Here is a 24695-nt window from a genome sequence, read left to right on the forward strand (position 1 = left end):
AACTGAAGACAAAATAATCAAGAAGAATGAACAATCTCACTGGAAAATATGGAATTACATACAGTGAAGAAATTAAGAAACATGGGTCTCCCCGAGGAAGAAAAGAAAAAACAAAAATCATGGAAAATCTATTTGAAGGAGGTTTTGAAGGAAAATGTTCTCAGTGTTTCTAGAGATTTGATCATCCAGATACAAGAGGTCAGTGACAGACAACCTGATAGATTCAAGGCAAACAGAACCCCTCCAAAGCACATAGCCATCAGGTGGCCAAAGTCAAAGTGAAGGAGAAATATTACAAGCTGTTAGATGAAAGCATCAAGAAAATTACAAAGGAAAGCTAGCAGCAGACTTCTCAACAAACATGACAAGCAAAAGGGATTGGGATCCCATGTTTTGTGTTCTTGAAGAGAATAACTTCCAGTCAAAAGTTTTGTATCCTGCAAAACTAACTTGCATAAATGAAAGAGAAAAAAGTCTTTCCCAGAAAAGCAAATACTAATGAAATTTGTCATTAGAGAAGGGACACCAAGAAAGGGGCTTCAAGGAGGGGAGGAGGAAAACCTGGCCTTTGAAACAAGGAAGTCTGGAGGACCCATGGATCATTCACCAATTGAAAAGGTAACCAGCAGAGAAAGGCAATAATCCCTGGCAGTGCAAAGAGGTCAATGAAAGACGACCAATTTCAAACAGAGGAAGGGTATTTATACCCTCACACTGCTTTTGTGTGCATCTCTCACATTTTCTTCTCCATGAGATGAACTCCCTACCAATTCTCTTTGGAAGTGCTCTAAATTTTTCCTTTGTTTTTCCTAAATAAAATCTCTCTTGGTTACCCTGAAACTTGTGTGGGTTACTTTGGCTTTCTATCCACACTGCCCATGCCACTCCAGTTTTATTTTCAGTTTCCACTCATTTTTGCTTTTGATTGTCACCATGCATCCATTGAACTTTCTAGCTCAGCCAAGTAATGCAACAAGGTCCACTAACCAGGACCCCTGACCCCCAACATCACCACTACACCTACCCTACAAGAAATGCTTAAAAGTGCTCTATACTGGAAGAGAACAAGCAACATCCACGCACAAAATTTAAAACTCATACCTCTTAGAAAATAGTAACACAAGAGAGAAAACAAAGTAATTAGGTAACAATCACCATGGTGACCAGAATATCCACTTTAAAGACAAATAAACTGAGATTCAGAGAAATTGTTTCCAGTGTATACAAAGATATTAATATCTATCTCCAGGGCTGTCATTCTCCAAATTGTTTTCTCTTATCACAACAAAGAATGCAAGATATGAAGTGTTTTGACAGGAGCTGAAAAAACACCTGAAGTCACAGGTGCCCTTATCTATAGCAACTATTTGCATTTAAATCTTATGGGGAGGGGACTTCAGGCAAACATTCTTGAAAAGCCACATCTTAAAGAAGACAATGAATCCTCTCAACAAAAGGATAAACCCAATATGCCTGAGATCAAGAAATTCAATGGGTCAAAATTCAAGATGACAGAAATGCAAGAGAAAAATTCACTGCCTTTAAAATGTCCATATTACACAAAGCAATTTACAAATTCAATGCAATCCCTATCAAAGCACCACTGTCATACTTTAAAGATCTGGAAAAACTGTACTTTGTTTTATATGGAACCAGAAAAAAACCTCGAATAGCCAAGACATTACTCAGAAATAAAAACAAATCAGGAGAAATCATGCTACCAGATTTCAAACTATACTATAAATCTATAGTGATCAAAACAGCATGGTATCGGCACATAGAGAGGTAGATGTATGGAAAAAAATAGAGAACCAAGAGATAAACACAGACACTTGTCATCATTTGCTCTTTGATAAGCCCATCAAAAATTTATATTGGGGGAAATATTCCCTATTTAACAAATGGTGCTTGTTAGAAGACTGAAGACTTGTAGAAGACTGAAATTGGACCCACACCTTTCACCATTAATAAAAATTAACTCTCACTGGATAAAAGATTTAAACTTAAGACATGAAACTATAAAGATTCTTAGAGAGAGTGCAGGAGAAACACTTGAAGAAATTGGCCCAGGAGAATGCTTTATGAGGAGGACTCCCCGGGCAATTGAAGCTACACCAAAAATACACTAGTAGGACCTGATCAAACTAAAAAGCTTCTGCACACCCAAGAAGACAGTAAGTAAAGCAAGCAGACAGCCCTCAGAATGGGACAGGATATTTGCAGGTTATGCTTCTAACAAAGGTTGATGGGCGGCGCCTGTGGCTCAGTGGGTAGGGCTCCGGCCCCATATACCCAGGGTGGTGGGTTCAAACCCAGCCCCGGCCAAACTGCAACCAAAAAATAGCCAGGCGTTGTGGCGGGCGCCTGTAGTCCCAGCTACTCGGGAGGCTGAGGCAAGAGAATCGCTTAAGCCCATGAGTTGGAGGTTGCTGTGAGCTGTGTGATGCCACGGCACTCTACCGAGGGCCATAAAGTGAAACTCTGTCTCTACAAAAAACAAACCAAAAAAAAAAAAAAAAAAAAAAAACAAAGGTTGATAACCAGAATCTATAGAGAACTCAAACTTATCAATAAGAAAAGAACAAGTAATCCCATTTCATTGTGGGCAAGGGACTTGAACAGAAGCTTCTCTGTAGAAGATAAGTGCATGGCCTACAGACACAAGAAAAAATTCTCATCATCTTTAATCATCAGAGAAATGCAAATCAAAACCACTTTGCAATATCATATAACTCCTGTAAGAGTGGCTCACATAACAAAATCCCAAAACTACAGATGTTGATGTGGATGTGGAGAAAAGGGAACACTTTTGCACTGCTGGTGGGAGTGCAAGCTAATACATCCCTTTTGGAAAGAAGTATAGAGAATACTCAGGAATCTAAAAGTAGACCTGCCATTTGATCCTGCAATTCCTCTATTAGGTGTATATCCAAAAGACCAAAAATCACTTTATAACAAAGATATTTGCACAAGATTGTTCACTGCAGCTCAATTCATAATAGCCAAGTCATGGAAGAAGCCCAAGTGCCCATCGGCCCATGAATGGATTAATAAATTGTAATGTATGTATACCATGGAATATTATGCAGCCTTAAAAAAGATGGAGACTTTACCACTTTTATATTTACATAGATGGAGCTGGAACATATCCTACTTAGTAAGTATCTCAAGAATGTAAGAAAAAATATCCAGTCTAGGGCGGCGCCTGTGGCTCAAGGAGTAGGGCGCCGGTCCCAAATGCCGGAGGTGGTGGGTTCAAACCTAGCCCCGGCCAAAAAAAAAAAAATATCCAGTGTACTCACTACTATTACAAAACCAATTTATAATCACTCACACTTTCATATGAAGAATAGATCACAACTATGCCCCAAAATGAAGGAGGGAGGAAAGAGAGGAGGAAGGTCAGATCAAGAGAGGGTGAATGGTGGGATCACATCTATGGTGCATAATGCAAGGGTACATGTCAGATCTATTAGTATAGAGTATAAATGTCTTAACAAAATAATAAAGTAAACGAGATGAGGTATATATTAACCAGTGTGATGTAAGTGTTCCTAATTCTATATGAAATCAGCACAATGTACCCCCTAAATGCATTAATGTATACATGACCTATGTGTTTATAATTTAATTTAAAAAAAGAGAAATAATCAAACAGAAAAAGCAAGCTAGTTGTAATGAAGTAAGCACTGCTAATATATAGCCTATATTCCACAAACATTACCTTCTTATTTTACTTCTTTTAGCTGTTTAAATTGTAAGATGCAAAGACATTGGATCAAGTTTAAATGACCATGCTGTCCTTCGCCTTTCACACCAAAGTACTGAAAACTACTGACAAGGAAGACCACACTTGCCTCACCCATCTGCCTGTCTGGCTGGCTGTGAAGCAAAAGGACTTGCATATTGGTGAAGGAACAGGGTAGGACACCAGTGAAATCTAGAGTAAAACCAACCTAGCCCAAGGTTTCTTGCAGGTTGTAAAATGTAGTTTAATCAGAGGGCATTTTTTTTTTGGTTCGAATTATTTTAATTATTGAAATGCACAGTGTTTTAATAAACAAAATTTTAAAATCTGAAAAAAGTATAAAGTGGACAAAATTATAAAAAGAATCAAATGAAAACATAGACCAACCATTTCAGATGTCTGTAAATAAACCAAAGGCAGACACCAGATTGAGAAGCATTCTTGAATAACCAGTAGAAATTTGGAAAAGAATAATAGAAATCTGTTATCTTCAAGTGGGAGCAACTTGCATCCCAGTCCCCAACTCTGTAGATGAGAACTATTATTTTACTATGGACGAGTTAACCATAAAAACCACCAGCACTGCTACCAGAGAGGACTTGATTTTGGCACAGGATTCCACAGCTTTGGGAGCTAAAATGGTGACCTTGGTAGAAAACAAATGGGGCATACAAACAGCTTTGCTGCTCTGAAGTTTCAGTTCCAACTGTGGCTATGGCAGAACAGTCAGAAATTTAATGAGATCTTGGAAATGAAAGAGTCATAGAAGGGCTGAAACAAATTTGCCACATATCCGTGGCATGCATTAAGAAACCTGTGAGAGGCTACAGATAAAAGCAAAAGCTAAGACAGACTTGAGAAATAACTACAACTCCGAATAGGCTCTCCTACTCCCACAAAGATCCATCAGCAAGAGGATGGCCTCAGGCATTTCAGCACAAGTGCTGCACAAATCACTGGCTGACCACTAAGTAATACAGACACATAAGTGACTTATGTAGGAAGCCCAACTAAAAAATAAAAATAAAATGTAATACAGCTAAAATAGTTCTTTTTTTTTTTTTTTTGCAGTTTTTGGCTGGGGTTGGGTTCGAACCCACCACCTCTGGCATATGGGTCCGGCGCCCCACTCCTTTGAGCCACAGGCGCCACCTGCTAAAATAGTTCTTAAAGTCAACTGATAGCTTTAAGTACTTTATTAGAAAGTAAACTAAAATCAATAATCAAAGTTTCCACAGTTTCCAAAATTTTCTATTCTAGAAAAGAGTAACAAATCAAACCCAAACTAATCAGAAGGAAGGAAACAATCTAAGATCAGAGTAGAAATCAATAAAATATAAAACAGAAAAATAGTAGAAAATTAATGAAACCAAAATCTGGCTCTTTGAAAAGATCAATAAAGTTGATAAACCTTTATCTGGAAAATGACAAAGAAAGAAAAAGAAGACACACATTTCCAAAACGAGTAATGAAAACTAGGCAGTTCATGTGGTCAGTTTGTCCAGGTATGTTGTTGATGGCTGCAGACACCTTAATGAATAAAACAGCCTCCACCTGTATAATAAAGCGTTCACTGGGAGAGACATAGGTATAAACAAATAATCATAATTCACTATGTTAAGACTTGTAAAATGCTAAAGCAGTGATGGGGGTGGGGGAAGTGCCTACATCTTTCTGAATGGTTGGTGAGGGGAACAAGGCAAAACATGGTGTCTTATTATCACCTAATGAAGAAGAAATGGAAAAAAATTACAGAAAGAGGAACAATGCTATGCATAAAAGAATCATGAGAGTGTGTACCCAAGTTTATTTCCATTCGATATTCATAAATTTATGATAAATGGAATATAAAGCAAGTCCATTAGTGATCTATAATCACCCATAAAATAGAAAACAGCTTTTTCTTTTTAGGAATTATTGTGAAATCTTAGAATGACACCAACTTTGGAATGCCCTGTGATTATCTTCTCATCTACCTCTTTCTCTTGTGACTAAAATTAGAGGCTAGAAAAGTTAGGGACATTCAGTTACTTCTGCATTTATTGACCACATCCTATGTTTAAAAGCCTCTGCTTTATCTGGGCCAACATGAACTCTTCATGACCCCTGATACAGTCAAATGGTCTTGCCCAAATAGAACCAACCCAGCCAGGAAGAAATGAATTCATAGAATCCCCCACCCAGGAAAAATGGAATGTGCCAATCCCTACCCTTCCCACCCTTTAAAATTCCCATCCACCTTAACCTATGGGCTGACTCCTTTCTTGAACTCAGTTCACCCACACCCAGGTGGGAATAAAGGCAGATGTTGCCCACACGGAACCTGGACTCCATTTCCTTTCTTTTCACTTTATGGAATAATCTTTTATTTTTGGTCTTTGACCTCTCAACCCCTTCTGTTCCAGAGTGAGTCAAATACAAAATCAGATCATCACTTAAACTTGCCTAACTGCCTACCCCATGGTTGCTAATTGTACTCTACACAGAACTCAGTACAGAGAAGAATTTAAAAATACATATTTTTAACCATCCTTAATTTGGCATTTCTTCAGGCTGATGAGACAGAATAAGAAAATCATTACCTGGTAACAGCCTAACTATCTACCTAAATCTGCAGACTACTATTTTCCAAAAAAAGAACTAAATCACCACTAAATGGTACAATTATAGTCTTTGAAAGATAGTGAGTTGTCACTGCAAGATTTGATTAATCACAACTTGATACAATGAAAATATGTCAAGCAGTAACCAAATATAATGTCAAGTCACAAAACAGTGCTACACATGCAGTTAATATCATGATCTTGCTCACTCAATACTGATTTTGTTTATGACATTTATAATGAGCCTTTGACATTTGAATGATAGCTACACTGAGATAAAAAATTAGAACACCTGGGTATTAGCTTTTCTTAAGCAATAGGTACTGCTGAACCTAGAATTACAAAGTATTGACAACTAAAATGCTTTTAAAAGTCTCAGAGATTTTAAGCGTTAGGCCTGAGGTATAGAGGATGGAAGTCTCTGTGAATCATCTGACCCAGAGATCATCATTCCACAAAAGGGACAGGACATTCACACTCTCATGCAGGCCATCTATAGAAGGGAATGGGCCAGAATCTAGACAAGATAATTGCACTTAAAAGAAGGCAACATGGTTGGCATCTTTTATGAGCCCCTTCACATAATCACTAAAGAAAATTTGAAATTAAATATTAATGATTTTGGAAAATAGCAGTAAGCTTGCCCCATGAGTCCATAACTTACTCCAAACAAAAGGCTCAGCAAGGCCATCTTAGTTGTCCTATCCAAGAGATAAATTTGTCAGTAGGTTAACTATAGCAATGATTCTCAACATTGGGACTATACCTACTGAGTGGAGGGAGTATATTAAACTTGGAAGGAAAAACATATGGGATTTAAAAAACACACTCAAGGGCCACCCACCCAGTTGAGAATCACTAATTTGAATGAACCACTTAATTTCACTGATTAAGAAACTGAGATCTGGAAGAAGAAAATGATTTGCAAAAAATTCTACTACAAATTAGTGATATAGCTAGCTAAGAATCCAAGTTTATTGACTATTAGTTAGATGGGAATATTGTCAACAAAAATAAACCCTGCAAAACTATAGCTCTGGCTGGTTTACAAAGCATTTCTATACCCATCATCTCATTTGATGCACATAATAAGGCTGAGGGAATATGATGTTTATTATTCCTATTTGGTGGATAACAGATAAAACACCCAGAGAAATAAAATGGTTTACTCAAAGTAACTTGGACAGTTTGGCAAAGGCAAACCAGAATCCTGGTATTTCTGATCCTGAATTCATTGTTGTTATCATAACACTCCATTAATTCATCTGGACACAATATTTTCCCACCAAGATAGTGCTATTCTCATTCCCAAGACACCAAGAAATCTCAATATAAGACCCAATCTTCATCCCTCTTTAGAGGTTGATCTGGGCATTGCAGCAAAAGATAATTTCATGAGAGCATATACAGTCAGAAGTTTACCCACATCTTCAATTTAGCCTTCAAAACAATCTAAATACAACTCAGGTATTGATCAGAGGTAACATCACCTGGAACAGAAAAAACTTCTAACTAAGCAAGATAATTTAAATATCTTAGGTTATTCATAGCTAACAATAGTCTCAAGTTTCAAAACTGTCAAAATTATTTCATCCTATCTATTTGGATTACCACACAGTTTGCTTATATTCTGCCTAAAAGTGAATTGTTGCTTTGTTATTATCAGATCATTTTAGTCGACTACTATTAAGAATCTACAAATGTTTTGAAAATATTTTCTTTATTAATAAAATAACTATTATGCATTATGTATATACAATATGTCAAACATAGGGAAAAGTACTCTTTCAACATCCTCAGAGCAATCCTTTCTATAGGTATTATTAGTTACACTTTATAGACAGGCCAAGTAACATTATTTTGTGATGATGCTGAAATTTTATTTATTTTTATTTTTTTATTTTTTTATTATTAAATCATAGCTGTGTACATTAATGCAATCATGGGGCACCATACACTGGTTTTATACACCGTTTGACACATTTTCATCACACTGGTAGTAAAGCATCTCAAGAATGGAAGAAAAAGTATCCAATGTACTCAGCCCTACTATGAAACTAATTTATGGCTTTCACATGAAAGCTATAACCCAGTTATAATCTAAAAATAGAGGGAAGAAGGAGAGGGAGGGGAGGGAGGAGGGAGAATGGGCGGAGGAAGGGTGATTGGTGGGATTATACCTGCGATGCTGAAATTTTAATTCAGGCCTGGCTAACTACAGTCAGTGACTATGTTCTTACCAATACGTAACACTTTCTCTTAATAACAGTGATTAAGGGAAACATAAGAATGTATGGCATGTTGAGTGATATGCCATGGTTCTTCTTACTGCTCTGTCTCTTACTATTCCATCTGCCTAGGATCCCCTTTCCATTTTTGTTTAAAGAATGCCTGCTATTCCTCATTTTTTACCAAGCTCAGGAGTAATGCTTCAGGAAGCATTATGACACCTTCCTAAATAGGCCATTGCTGTATTCTCCTGATATACCCATATTTACACTGTAGTCTACTTATTTAATCTCTTTCTCACACAACTGAAATGCTTTCAGAGAGACTATACCTTTATAATCTCTGTAACTCTAGTGTCTGTGCAATATTTAACCCAGGCAGGGTAAATATCTATTTCTGTTTTTTTGATAATTTATTTATCAATATGTATTGAATTTTGTCAATGCTTTTTCTGCATAAATTGATACGATTATATGATTTTTAAATCTTTACCCATTTATAAGATGGATTACAATAATTTATTTTTGAATACTGAATTGGCTTTGCATCACTGGAATAAACTCCACTTGGTGTTGGCATTCATATATTGCTGGATTCTCTTTCCCAATATTTTGTTAAACATTTTGCATTCATATTGATCGATAGTTTTATCTTGTTTTATTTGTTTTGCTTTGTAGGTTTTTCTCTTATCATTTCTTTTGATCTTTTCAAAGCACTAGTTTTTATTATAGTGGTTTTCTATGCTGTTTTTTTGTTTTCAATTTCATTGAGTTTTTTCTATTGTCTTTATTATTTCTTGCCTTCAGCTTGCTTTGGATTAATTTTGGTCTTTGTTATTCTTCTTAAGGCATAAAAGCACATTTTATTGATTTTAGACACTCTTATTTTCCAATGTAATTATTTTAGTGCTGTAAATTTTCCTCTCATTACTGCTTTAGCTACATCCCCCAAGTTGTGGTATACTGTATTTTTACTTTCATTCACTTTGATATGTTTTTTTATTTCTTTGGGACTAACATTTGAACCCATAAATTATTTCAAATTCATTGTTTAGTTTCAAATGTGCAGAGATTTTTCTTTTATTTTTCTGATATTGGTTTATAGTTTTACTCACTGTGATCAGAAAACATTCTATATAATTCCAACTATTTGAAAATTGCTGAAATTTGTTGAGGTCTATATTATCCCAGGATAATGGTCTATATTGATTTACATGCTATGGCCACTTGAAAAGAACATGTATTCTCTCTTTGGGGGTGGACTGTTCTATAAATGTTGATTGACTCATGTGGATTGATAGTACTACCAAGGTCTTCTAGCTCCTTGCTAAATTTTACATCTGGTTCTGCTATCAATTCTTGATAGAGTGGTACTAAAGTATCCAGATATAATATATTTATCTATTTACTCATTAAATTCTATCATTTTTTGTTTCACATACTTTGAAGCTCTGTTGTTTGGAGCATACACATTTAGGATGCTATGCTCTTGGTAAATTCACACTATCATTACAGAAAGTCCCCATCCGCCCCTGATAATTTTCTTTGTTCTGAAGTTTACTTATTTCATATTATTACATGCACTTCTAATTTATTCTGATTAATGTTCAGAGATTATATATACATAATCTTCATTTACTTTCAAATTATCTCTAACAAAAGATTTGATATTGATTGTCTATTTCCTACAAATATATAGTTATGCTGCCTTTTATTAGTTATACTGTGAATCTCTTTTATTTAATTAGGGTAAGCAGACTATACATAGTACAATTACTGATATGATAGAGCTTGATTCTGCCATTTTATTTCCTTTTCTATTTATTATCTCTATAGTTCTGTTTTCTTCTCCCTGCCTTTCTGTACATGGCTGTCTTTTCTTATTTTTAAAAATTCTGTTTTCAATTATTCATAGTATTTTTTTATTTTTTTTTTATTAAATCATAGCTGTGTACATTGATATGATCATGGGGCATCATTCACTAGCTTCACAGAGCGTTTGACACGCTTTCATCCCCCTGGTTAACATAGCCTTCCTGGCATTCTCTCAGTTACTGTGCCAAGACACTTACATTCCACATTTACCAAGTTTCACATATACCCTTGTAAGATGCACCGCTGGTGTAATCCCAATAATCCCCTTCCCTCTATCCACCTTCCCCTCTCTCTCCTCCCTTTCCCCCTTCCCCCTATTCTTAGGTTGTAACTGGGTTATAGCTATAACTCATAGTATGTTTGAATGTATTTATCTCTATAAATAGATAAAATATGTCTACTACATCTTTCTGGAAGCAGAATTCCAGCATCTCTGTTTTTAACAGAAGAAAGCCATAAAAACAGGTGTTTCTATGTTGGAAATAAAGAGCTACTATTTTTCTACAAAGACTGATAAATAAACCTCTGTGAATGATCCTTTTTCCCCCCCTCCTGTCATAAATAATTTTGTGTTGGTCATTGGCTTTGCAAAGCAAAAGAGTAAACTTCATGCCTTTTCTTTGCATTAAATTTATTTTTTACTATAGAATATTATAGGAACAGACATATTTTAGTTATATAGTTTGAATATCCACATTTTAACTCTATGTTATAAATTTGCCCTTCACCCAAAATATGGGGATTGCACCCATTGGGTGAGAGTTTACCCTCCCCCTTCTTCTACCACTTCCTTACTAGATTTCTATTTCAGTTTTCTATGTCCATATGAGGACATAGTGTTAATTGACTAGTTCCAACTTAGTATTGAGTACATGTGTTGTTTGTATTTCCATTCTTGTGATACTTCACTTAGGACAGGGGTGTACAAACGTTTGGTTCTCTGGGACACACTGGAAAAAGAGTTGTCTTGGACCACACATTAAATACAAAAACACTAACAAAAGCTAATGAGCAATTAAAAAAAAAAAAAAGGTCTGTGTATAATTTTCCTGATATCCACCACAACAGATAAGCAGATGTATCCTCACATAACAATCCGAATTATGCAACAGCCAGTGCAGAGAGTCTTTAAAAGTCATTAAACAGGTCCCAAGTTTGTGATCATTAATATAGAAAATGTACATATCTAAGTAATAAAATGTCTTTGGGTTTTAATTATATAATGTAAAAGATAAGTGAGCAACATAAAAGTAGTGAGATATTTGATATTGTACTTAAGAAATTAATGCATTTATATCTGGTTTGATGGAGTAGTTGCAATTTTCAGTGAGTTCTCAAGGGCTTCTCAGACTTTTTAGTTTTAATTTTATTCTTCAAGTGCTTCATTCTAGAAAATAGTTGCTCACAAAAATAGGTGCTACCAAAAAGTGATGATATCAATAAGGTGCAATTATAAAACAAGGGATATTCTCTCTGAAAAGACAGGACCTATAAAAGTCCAGTAAAGAGATATAATTAAATTTTTCTGTAAGTTGAATATCAGATTGCATTCTGACAATTCTATGCATTCCATTTGAAAATTGGCAGCTAACATATTTATGTTGACTGAAAATAGAGTCACAAATGCACCTAAATATTATTTTCCTGGAAATCTTGAAATCTGTTTTCACATTCCTATATCTAATTGAAAAGCAAGGCTACATATTTTTCATTGCTCACAGGACTGTGCTTAGCCAATGTGTCAAAATGCATAAAATTGCCTTAATTTCACCTTGCAGTAATTTCAGTTTCATTTGGAATGTTGTTATGGTTTGAAACATTATATTGATAAGTTGATTTTCACCTTGAAGACAGATGTATAACTCATTTAAATGAGAAGTTAAATCCTCTAGAATGATTAATAAATAAGCCAGTTTTCATCATCAAGTTTGGCACAAATTTAGTTTTTGATACCATAAACAACTTGATAACATATCACAAATCATAAACTCTTTTCAACATTTGGCCTCAACTTAGTCATCTTACTTCCGAAAAGTGAATGATGTCATCATATTCAGCATCAATACTTTTAAGGAATTCCTGGAATTGGCAATTCCTTGGTTCTTATGAAATTTACAGCACTCATGATGATTTGCATGATGTTATTCATTTTTAAAGCTCTGGTGCATAAATTTTCTTGATGTACTATGCAATGATACTTCATCAGATGTGAGTTTTGGGTGGCAATTGCATTATCATTTTCTATTAATTTTATAAGTCCCTCTCTTTTACCTACCGTTGCCAGGGCACCATCAGTAACTATGTCAGATATGATTGACAATAGACAAAGAAAATCACTTCAGAATTTATCTTACTATTTTGTATAAATTTCTTGATTTAGTTGTGCCTTTTTAATGGCACTTAAGAAGCCATTTATTCATTGATAACCTATTCATCATCAATCTCTCTAATAAAAATGGCAAGTTGAGCCATATTTATAGCATCAGGGCTATCATCCATTGCTAAAGCATAAAATTTCTAATTAGTACTTTTACTCTCCAAACTTCTTTCAACAGATTTTTTAATCTCTTCAATTCATCTGGCTATCATTTGATGAAACAAACTAATTTTAGAAATATCCCCCTTTTTTCTGGAAAAATTATATCTTCCATGCTTTCCATACATTATTTAATAATAAACTCATGATCACTAATTGCTTTCGATTTTTTTTTTTGCTATTAAATATGCTACTAAATAACTAGCTTTTGCAATGGAATACATCTGAGTTGTAACTTCAAAAACTTTTTTTGTTGAGAAGACAGACTTTTTTTCAGTTCCATTATTTTTACCTCATTACACAACCCATATGCATCAAATCTGGCAGCTTGTTTTTGCAAGTTATTAAATTATAATCTTTGAAAATTTGCACAAATTAAGCAGAGTACCTTACTATTTATCATGACAAACTAGTAGTCATCTGTCCATTGTGAACAATCTCACTTCCCTGTAATCAAATAAGAATGCTTACCTGACTTCTAAATAACATTAAATTGTAATGCTAGGTTGAAATATTATTGATAACTGCTGCATTACAAAATCATCACAAGTACATGTAACATCTGATGGTGTTAAATTGACTGTCTGCACTTGGAAAATAACACACTGAAAGCCACACACTACCGTATACCTGCAGCCACACATACATACAAAATGCAAGTGTGTGTGGTTATTTTACATGACATTGCAACACAGTGTTATCATCTACAAAGTTCACACTCACAAACCACATAATTAAGTTCCACCAAAAAATCATAAAGTAATCTCATAATATTTTAAGTAAGTTTATAATTATTTGTTGGGCCACATTCATAGTCATCCAGGGCCGCATGCAGCCCATTGGCCACAGGTTGGATGCTTATTGCTTAGAAAAATTGTCTCCAGGCCCAACCAAGTTGTTACAAAAGATACTATAACACCATTTGTTTTTATGGCTAAGCAGTATTCTATGGTGTAATCTATCACATTTTATTTCTCCATTCATGTTTGATGTTTGATAAGCCCGTGGGTTGTTTCCACATCTTTGCTGTTGTGAATTGTGCTGCTATAAACATTTGAGTGCAAATGTCTTTTTCTTTTCAGGTTAAAATAAAGATACATATGATTAGGTTACGTTATTTGCATTTGTAAAGTCAGGTCCAAAATCTAAGTCATAGTTGAGTATTTCACCCAGGAAGTGTTCCATATACATCTACATTCTACCCACTAGGTGGGAACTTATTGGTCCTGTCCCCCACATCTTGAATTCGTGTTTTTCTCTCATATAGGCCTATATTTGCTGATCTATTAGTTTCAGATTAGAAGAGAATACAAGGGATGCTTGCTTTTCCATTATTGAAATACTTTGCTTAAGAGAATGTTCTCTGAACCCATCCAGGTAAATAAAAAAGATACAAAGTATCCTTTTATAGCTGAATAGTATTCCATGGTATAGACATACCACAGTTTATTAGTCCATTCATGGGTTGATGGGAATGTAGGTTGTCTCCACATCTTTGCAATTGTGAATTGGGCTGCTAAAAACATCCAAGTGGAAATATCCTTATGGTAAATAATTTTTTTTCTACTGGGTTTACACCCAGTAATAGGATTGCAGGATCAAATGGAAGGTCTACTTTTAGTTATTTGAGGATTCTCATACTTTTTTGCAAAAAGGCTATACTACTTCCTAATCCCACTGTGCATAAGTATACCCCTCTCTTTGCTCCCACATCAGCACAGGCAACTTTGGGACCTTGTAATGATGGCTATTCTCACTGGGGTTAGATGATATCTCAAAATGGTTTTGATTTGCATTTCTCTAATGATTAGGAATAATGAGCATTTTTCCAGGTGTTGGTTAGACTTTCATCTGTCTTCTTTGAAAGACAGACATGTCATTTGCCCAATGATTGATGGTGTTCTTGATACTTTTCTTGTTGGTTTGCTCGAGTTCTTTGCAGATTCTAGTTATTCGCCCATTGTCCAATGCTTAACACACAAATATCTTCTCCCATACTGAAGGTTTTCTATTTGCTTTGTTGACCTTAGCTGTGCAGAAGTTTTTTAATCTGTACAGGTCCCATTTATTTATTTTTCTTGCTGCTATAGTTGCCAAAGGGTTCTTCTTCATAAATTTTCTCCCAAGGCTAATATCATAAAGAGTTTTTTTCACACTTTCCACTATAATTTTTATCATTTCATGTCTTAAATTTAAATCTTATATCCAGTTAATTTTTATAAATGGTTGATAGGTCCAAGTCCAGTTTCTGTCTTTTACACATGGCTAACCAGTTCTCCCAGTGCCACTTATCAAATAGGGATTCTTTCCCCCAGTGTGTGCTTTTGTTTGGTTTATTGAAGATCAGATGGACGTAAGGATGGTTTTGTCTCTAGGTTCTCTAATCAATTCCATAGATCCATGTCTGTTTTTAGGCCAATATCATGCTGTTTTGATCACTATAGGATTTTGGAATAACCTGAAGTCTGGTAATGTGATGCCTCCAGGTCTATTTTTATTTCGCATAATTGTGTTGGCAACTAAACAACCTTTTGTTGAACAACAGCTGGATGGATAAAGAGATAAAGAAGGAAATCATAGATTCCTTGAAGAATATGACAATGAAGCCACAAGCTATCAAAACCTGGGGGATAACTAAAAAGCAGTCTTAAGAGGGAAATTTATCCCTGTAAATGCCCACATCCAAAAACCAGAAAGAACACAAATCAATAATCTAAAAAAATCATCTCAAGGAACTGGAAGAGGAAGAGAAATCCCATTCAAAATCTAGCACAACAAAAGAAATAACCAAAAATAGAACAGAACTAAATGAAATTGAGAAAAAAAGAAAGATTAAGAAGATTAGAATCTTTCATATAAAAGTGTGGATGATAATAAATTGGTTTCATAATAGTATATTAGATACTTTTTCTTCCATTTTTTTTTTTTTTTTTTTGTAGAGACAGAGTCTCACTGTACCGCCCTCGGGTAGAGTGCCGTGGCGTCACATGGCTCACAGCAACCTCTAACTCTTGGGCTTACGCGATTCTCTTGCCTCAGCCTCCGGAGCAGCTGGGACTACAGGCGCCCGCCACAACGCCCGGCTATTTTTTGGTTTTGGGGCTGGGGCTGGGTTTGAACCTGCCACCCTCGGTATATGGGGCTGGCGCCCTGCTCACTGAGCCACAGGCGCCGCCCCTTTTTTCTTCCATTTTTGAGATACTTTACTGAGAAGAATATGTTCCAGCTCCATCCATGTAAACATAAAAGAGGTAAAGTCTCCATACAAAAGTTGGTTCTTTGAAAAAAATAAATAAAATCGATAAACCTTTGGCCAGATTAACCAGTAACAGAAAAGTACTATCTCTGGTAACTTCAATAAGATACAAAAAAAGGAGAAAAAACAGATACCACAGATACAAAAAATTATCACTGGGTGGCGCCCATAGCTCAGTGGATAGGGCGCCAGCCACATACACTGAGGTTGGTGGGTTCAAACCCTGTCTGGGCCAGCTAAACAACAATGATGATAACAACTGCAACCAAAAAAATAGCCAGGCATTGTGGTGGGTGCCTATAGTTCCAGCTACTCAGGAGACTGAGGCAAGAGAATCACTTAAGCCCAGGAGTTTGAGGTTGTTGTGAGCTGTGACACCACAGCACTCTACCAATGGTGACATAGTGTGACTCTGTCTCAAAATAAACAAACAAAAAAAATCATCACTGAATATTACAAAATCTCTATGCCCAAAAATTTGAAAATGTGGAGGAAATAAACCAGTACCTGGAATTACACTACCTTCCTAGACTTAACCAGGAAGAAATATAACTCTTGAGTGTCTCTTTGACAAAATATTTCCCCCCCTTTGGAGTAAATCCCTAGTAGTGGGATTGCTGGATCAAAAGGTAGGTCGTCTTTAGTTCTTTGAGATATGTCCATAGTACTTTCCATAAAGGTTATACTAGTTTGTGATTCCTCCAATAGTGAAGGAGTGTTCCTTTCTTTCCATAACCACACTTATCAGCCATTCTCACTGGAGTTAGATGATAAATCACTGTGGTTTTGATTTGCATTTTCCTGATGATTAGAGCCTTTTCATTGGGGAAGATTGCATCTACCATAAAGCTACAATTTCAAAGAAATCAAAAAACATGTGACTTTCTCCTCAACCTTGGGCTCTTGACTACTAAAGAATGAACTATACACTATTTTTTAATAACTTTTAAAATGTTATTAACTTAAGAAATAGATTAATGTTAATTTCCTTGGTTTAAAAATCTTACAAATAAGATTTATATAAATAGTAATTCATAGATTACTAACTATAATAAATGGTTGTATGAATAAACGTTATCCTCTATTGAAAAAGTTTGTCCTCTCCCTCTTAATATTTATTCAATTTAGGTCATTATCATTGTCAACTCTTACTGCAGATTTTTCAGTATCTTAAATTTTAATAATTTATTCACTCATTCATCAAACCTACTGCTTCATACCAGAACAAAAAATCCCTAGGGTAGGCCCAACTTCATGCATATATGACCTATGCAGCTTCACAGGGCCCCACCCTCAGAAGGGCCCACAGTTGATTTAATGCCTTAGTGTCACCATCTTGAAATTCTTTGTAAAAATGAAGAATTAAATGAAAGTCCCTGAATTTTCACCTTTCACTTGAGTCCACAGATTATGTAGCCAGTCCTATCATTGAAAGTCAAAGAAAAACTACAAAGAAGCTCAAACACTCAAGAAGCTCAAAGACTCAGAACTGAGATAGATAATTCTAACATGGTGTGTTATGAATATGATTGAGGGGGATAAAGTGGACTAAAGGAACATAGAGGGGATACCTAATACAGTCCAGGGGCTTGGAGGAGGCTTCCACTTTACAGTGTGTATGCTGAGTTGTAAAACCTATCCAAGTCCTAGATTAATGTTTGTTCTAGAATGATATGCCATCTTCTTTGTTGCTAATTTAAAAATTCATCTTCCCATTTATGTAAAACATAGATCACAATTTCCAAGGTCCATACCATATATGCATTTTGGATTAAATAAGCAGAAATACCTGTGTCAGGCCTCTGGGTTCAGGTACAAATTGAGGAAGAAAAGGCACTGGCTAAAGAATCAGATCAATGGGAAGAAAACATAGTTACCCTAAAAAAAGAGTTGAGTTTTAATGTTGGAAGGGAGTAAGTACCAGGGTTTTACAGCAGAAATAAGGGTTAAACACACTTTTTGTATCAACAAATCAATTTTGTAAAGGTAGAAAAAATGTTATGAACTGTGGAAACCAAGATAATTATAATTGTATATATAATAATAAATAACTGTCATAGAAGCTAATTATATTAGTCCTAACTCCTGCAGTCTTCACAGCATGCTCCATTTTATAGAAATGTAAGTAAGAAATCATCAGTCTCTGCTATATACTAGCTAAATACCCAGGCAGAAAAGGATATATATCAACTATAATATCATCTGTTAAATAGGCTGTGTTAACTGTAGCCACAGCTGCTAAAGAGTACAGCATGGAAGCAAGGAGAAGCTTCCCAGAAGTGAAGCAACTTACCCATATCTTTTTTTTTTTTCTTATCCATATCTTATAAGAATTTGTAAACTAGATAAAGTGAGAAATATAAAAAGGTCTTCCAGATAGAAGAAACAGCATGACTAATAAATGAATCATCAAAAATGAATCTCAAACTTCTAGTTTGATTAATTAAGTGGCACTGTAAATTAAAGACTGCAAAAAGAGGACACAGATTTGAGGAAAAGTTTCTGTTCAGTATTGATGTGGAGGTGTTTGGTAGGCAGCTAGAAAGATGGATCATAGGGAAACTGAGGAGTCATCAGCATTTAGTTTGTCACCCTAAAAAAAGCAAGCAAAATTCCAGTGGTGAACACAAAAATAGGGCAGGCTCAAGGAGTTTGAACCGTTCTAAATTCATAAGGGGGCATAATGAAAGCCTCCAACAATTCATCTGGTTAGACTACAGAGCTTTTTCCATACATTCAGCAAATCAAAGCCTTCAAAATTTCAGTGCCTTTTCCTCGTGATTTTATTGCTTTTGTTCTGCCAAAGCAAAACTTAGACTGCCCATGAAACTTTGCATAAAATTTAAATATCAATCTCTCATTCTTTTGGCAGTACATCAGCCAAAACCCCATAGCTTTAAGATTCTTCTAGCCTAAGATGTTTTGTTTCTATTACCCAGAGTTTCATTTGCATAAAGATCTTTTCTACTTTCTACATCTGTGTTTTATTTACATTGCAACAGCAATATTTATAAGTTTATGTCACAATAAGATTCCAGTCTAAATTTGGGTCCTTTTTAATTGTTCAGAAGTTAAAAACACACACATGAAGAGTATAAAAAATCCAACATGGAATTCCTCAATGTGAAGCTTATATTAGAATTTTCCTCACAAACAAATAAATCACTAATTCACATCATTCAATGTTGATAGTAAAGCACAATGAACGGTGTAATATGACAACTCTATTTTGAGGCCAACTTCACAATTTTAATAGAATACAAAAATATGTTTTTCTTGACACAAGTTGGCACCATTATATGATTTAATTTTTTTACCACTTATTTCACTATTAAATTAAAGTCTGGCTATCTTAAAAGGTTTATGATACTTATTTGACTTACATGAGTTTTTTTCTGTTCAAGACTAGATTTAACTCTTTCTAATTCAATTTTTCTGCCATCTGCATAGTCCCCAGCTCTTATTTATTTTGGGTGGGAAAGAGGTTATAATTATCCTACAGTTCTATAAAGAGAAAAACATAAATACTAACACATTTGATGATTTCATTATCTATTTTAGGTTACATAAAATAATTAAAGTGTTTTTATTTATTTTGGTTTATAAAATTTTTGAGTGTGATACTTCTTGCAGCAATCTCCAGGATGAAGGATGAAGTTCAGGCTTCCTCTTGCATATCTGACAGTAGAAAAATGATTTCTTTCCTTCCATGTTTCTCATTTCTTCCACTACAGACCATATAATCCATTGTTGATTTTTTTCTTCATTTTGCATTATAAAATGCATCTTCCCATTTAGCCTTTCTTCAGTGTCAGAAGATGATGCTCTTCCCAACTTTTCTGAATTTCTGTTCCTCACATTGCTCACAAGCTCAGTGATGAAATATCTCCTGTCAAATAAGTGTGTTTGCATTTTTCCTCTACTCTTCTTCTTATCTAATGAGTCAAGAGTATAGCTGTTCACAACTGCAACTTGTAAATCCTTATGACTAGAGGCCTGAGACAGTGCATTATAATCCATTTATCCACATGAAGTTTCAAAGTGAAAAAACAGAAACTATTATGGATCTGTGAATATTTGAATTTATAAAACATGTCAAGGAAATTCAAGAAAAGTTATCTCATTCACTGCTGAAAGGACAGCAAAGTTCTATCAACTTTATGGCAGCAATTTAGAAATACCTATAAAGGGTCTTTAATATGTTCATATCCTTTACTCATTAGCTCCGTCACAGAAGTTTTTCCTAAGAAAGCAAAATGAAACATGGGTAACATTGTTTGCATAAAGATGTTCGCTACAATGTTATTTATAACAACATATAATGGGAAAAAATATTTATGCCCAAGAAGAGTAATGAAATAGTCTAACAGTAAACTATTATATATCCATATTTATCACCTTTTTAATGATAGAAAATTATCTTTGATAAGACACAAAAATTTATATATATTACTAATTTGATGATTACCCAAATAGAAAATAAATAAGCCTAGAAATAAATATGCTAAAAAATTAATAGAATTTGCTTCTAACATATAAGATTATGGTTTTGTGTATGCATGTGTACACTTTTTCTTTGCTTCCAATAATTATCTATATATCCCAAATTTACTATATTGAACATTCACTACTTTTATAATGAAAAAATGGGAAAGATAAATTCAAAGAAATAAAAGGTATATTTAAAAAAGAAAATCGAGTTTAAGTAATCCAGGTACATGATTTTACATTCTTTTTTTTTTTTTTATTGTTGGGGATTCATTGAGGGTACAATAAGCCAGTTACACTGATTGCAATTGTTAGGTACAGTCCCTCTTGCAATCATGTCTTGCCCCCATAAAATGTGACACACACTAAGGCCCCACCCTCCTCCCTCCATCAATCTTTCTGTTTCCCCCCCATAACCTTAATTGTCATTAATTGTCCTCATATCAAGATTGAGTACATAGGATTCATGCTTCTCCATTTTTGTGATGCTTTACTAAGAATAATGTCTTCCACTTCCATCCAGGTTAATACGAAGGATGTAAAGTCTCCATTTTTTTTAATGGCTGAATAGTATTCCATGGTATACATATACCACAGCTTGTTAATCCATTCCTGGGTTGGTGGGCATTTAGGCTGTTTCCACATTTTGGCAACGGTAAATTGAGCTGCAATAAACAGTCTAGTACAAGTGTCCTTATGATAAAAGGATTTCTTTCCTTCTGGGTAGATGCCCAGTAATGGGATTGCAGGATCGAATGGGAGGTCTAGGTTGAGTGCTTTGAGGTTTCTCCATACTTCCTTCCAGAAAGGTTGTACTAGTTGGCAGTCCCACCAGCAGTGTAAAAGTGTTCCCTTCTCTCCACATCCACGCCAGCATCTGCAGTTTTGAGATTTTGTGATGTGGGCCATTCTCACTGGGGTTAGATGATATCTCAGGGTTGTTTTGATTTGCATTTCTCTAATATATAGAGATGATGAACATTTTTTCATGTGTTTGTTAGCCATTCGTCTGTCCTCTTTAGAGAAAGTTCTATTCATGTCTCTTGCCCATTGATATCAGGGATTGTTGGCTTTTTTCATGTGGATTAATTTGAGTTCTCTATAGATCCTGGTTATCAAGCTTTTGTCTGATTGAAAATATGCAAATATCCTTTCCCATTGTGTAGGTTGTCTCTTTGCTTTGGTTATTGTGTCCTTAGCTGTACAGAAGCTTTTCAGTTTAATGAAGTCCCATTTGTTTATTTTTGTTGTTGTTGCCATTGTCATGGCAGTCTTCTTCATGAAGTCTTCCCCCAGGCCAATATCTTCCAGTGTTTTTCCTATGCTTTCTTTGAGGATTTTTATTGTTTCATGCCTTAAACTTAAGTCCTTTATCCATCTTGAATCAATTTTTGTGAGTGGAGAAAGGTGTGGGTCCAGTTTCAGTCTTTTACATGTAGACATCCAGTTCTCCCAACACCATTTATTGAATAGGGAGTCTTTCCCCCAAGGTAAGTTCTTGTTTGGTTTATCAAAGATTAGGTGGTTGTAAGATGTTAGTTTCATTTCTTGGTGTTCAATTCGATTCCAAGTGTCTATGTCTCTGTTTTTGTGCCAGTACCATGCTGTCTTGACCACTATGGCTTCGTAGTACAGACTAAAATCTGGTATGCTGAATGCCCCCAGCTTTATTTTTGTTACACAGAACTGCCTTAGCTATACGGGGTTTTTTCCGGTTCCATACAAAACGCAGAATCACTTTTTTCAAATCTTGAAAGTACGATGTAGGTACTTTGATAGGAATGGCATTGAATAGGTAGATTGCTTTGGGAAGTATAGACATTTTAACAATGTTAATTCTTCCCATCCATGAGCCTGGTATGTTCCTCCATTTGTTAATATCCTCTGCTATTTCCTTTCTGAGGATTTCATAGTTTTCTTTATAGAGGTCCTTCACCTCCTTCGTTACGTATATTCCTAGGTATTTCATTTTCTTTGAAACTATGGTGAAGGGAGTTGTGTCCTTAATTAGCTTCTCATCTTGACTGTCATTGGTGTATACAAAGGCTACTGACTTCTGGACATTGATTTTATATCCTGAAACATTACTGTATTTTTTGATGACTTCTAGGAGTCTTGTGGTTGAGTCTCTGGGGTTCTCTAAGTATAAGATCATGTCGTCAGCAAAGAGGGAGAGTTTGAACTCCTCTGCTCCCATTTGGATTCCCTTTATTTCCTTGTCTTGCCTAATTGTATTGGCTAGAACTTCCAGCACTATGTTGAATAGTAAAGGTGACAGAGGACAACCTTGTCTGGTTCCAGTTCTAAGAGGAAAAGCTTTCAGTTTTACTCCATTCAGTAAAATATTGGCTGTGGGTTTGTCATAGATAGCTTCAATCAGTTTTAGAAATGTGCCACCTATGCCTATACTCTTCAGTGTTCTAATTAGAAAAGGATGCTGGATTTTATCAAATGCTTTTTCTGCATCTATTGACAGGATCATGTGATCTTTATTTTTGCCTCTGTTAATATGGTGGATAACGTTTATGGACTTGCGTATGTTAAACCAGACCTGCATCCCTGGGATGAAGCCTACTTGATCATGATGAATGACTTTTTTGATGATAAGCTGTAATCTATTGGCTAGGATTTTGTTGAGAATTTTTCCATCTATATTCATGAGTGAGATTGGTCTGAAATTCTCCTTTTTGCTTGGGTCTTTTCCTGGTTTTGGTATCAGGGTGATGTTTGCTTCATAGAATGTGTTGGGGAAGATTCCTTCTTCCTCAGTTTTTTGGAATAATTTCTGCAGTACAGGAATAAGCTCTTCCTTGAAGGTTTGATAGAATTCTGGAGTGAAGCCATCTGGACCAGGGCATTTTTTAGTTGGAAGCTTTTTTATTGTTTCTTTGATCTCAGTGCTTGAAATTGGTCTGTTCAGGAGGTCTATTTCTTCCTGGCTAAGTCTAGGGAGAGGGTGTGATTCCAAATATTGATCCATTTCCTTCACATTGTCAAATTTCTGGGCATAGAGTTTCTGGTAGTATTCAGAGATGATCTCTTGTATCTCTGTGGGATCAGTTGTTATTTCCCCTTTATCGTTTCTGATTGAGCTTATTAGAGATTTTACTTTTCTATTTCTAGTTAGTCTGGCCAATGGTTTATCTATTTTATTTATTTTTTCAAAAAACCAACTCCTTGTTTCATTAATTTTCTGAATGATTCTTTTGTTTTCAATTTCATTGATCTCTGATTTGATTTTGGATATTTCTTTTCTTCTACTGGGTTTAGGCTTAGATTGTTCTTCTTTTTCCAATTCCATAAGATCTCTTGTAAGATTGTTGATGTGCTCTCTTTCTGTTTTTCGAATGTAGGCATCTAAAGCGATGAATTTTCCTCTCAAAACTGCTTTTGCAGTATCCCACAGGTTTTGGTAGCTTGTGTCTTCATTGTTGTTATGCTCAAGGAAGTTAATGATTTCCTGTTTTATTTCTTCCTTCACCCATCTGTTATTCAACAGAAGATTGTTTAATTTCCATGCCTTTGGGTGGGGTTGAGCATTTTTGTTAAGAGTTGAGTTCCATCTTTAGTGCCTTAGGGTCTGAAAAGATACAAGGTAAAATTCCAATTCTTTTGATTCTGTTGATATTTGTTTTGTGTCCCAGGATATGATCAATTTTGGAGAATGTTCCATGGGGTGATGAGAAGAATGTATATTCTTTCTCTTTGGGGTGGAGTGTTCTATATACATCTATCAAGCATAGTTGTTCTAGGGTCTCATTTAAATCTCTTACATCTTTGTTTAATTTCTGTTTAGAGGATCTGTCCAGCTCTGTAAGAGGTGTGTTAAAGTCCCCTGTTATGATGGTATTATCAGATATCATATTGCTCAGACTGAGTAAGTCTGCTTCAAGAATCTGGGAGCATTTAAATTGGGTGCATAAATATTTAGAATTGAAATGTCTTCTTGTTGTAGTTTTCC

General features: G+C 35.2%; 1 protein-coding gene across 1 annotated transcript in view; it reads right to left on the bottom strand.

Moving 5' to 3' along the window:
• The window catches only part of AGBL4 (AGBL carboxypeptidase 4), a 1493965-nt gene that overhangs the window by 1166950 nt on the left and 302320 nt on the right, over nt 1-24695 (bottom strand). The window lies entirely within an intron of this gene.

The sequence above is a fragment of the Nycticebus coucang genome, chromosome 22 (genome assembly GCF_027406575.1).
Source record: "Nycticebus coucang isolate mNycCou1 chromosome 22, mNycCou1.pri, whole genome shotgun sequence".
Classification (NCBI taxonomy): domain Eukaryota; kingdom Metazoa; phylum Chordata; class Mammalia; order Primates; family Lorisidae; genus Nycticebus; species Nycticebus coucang.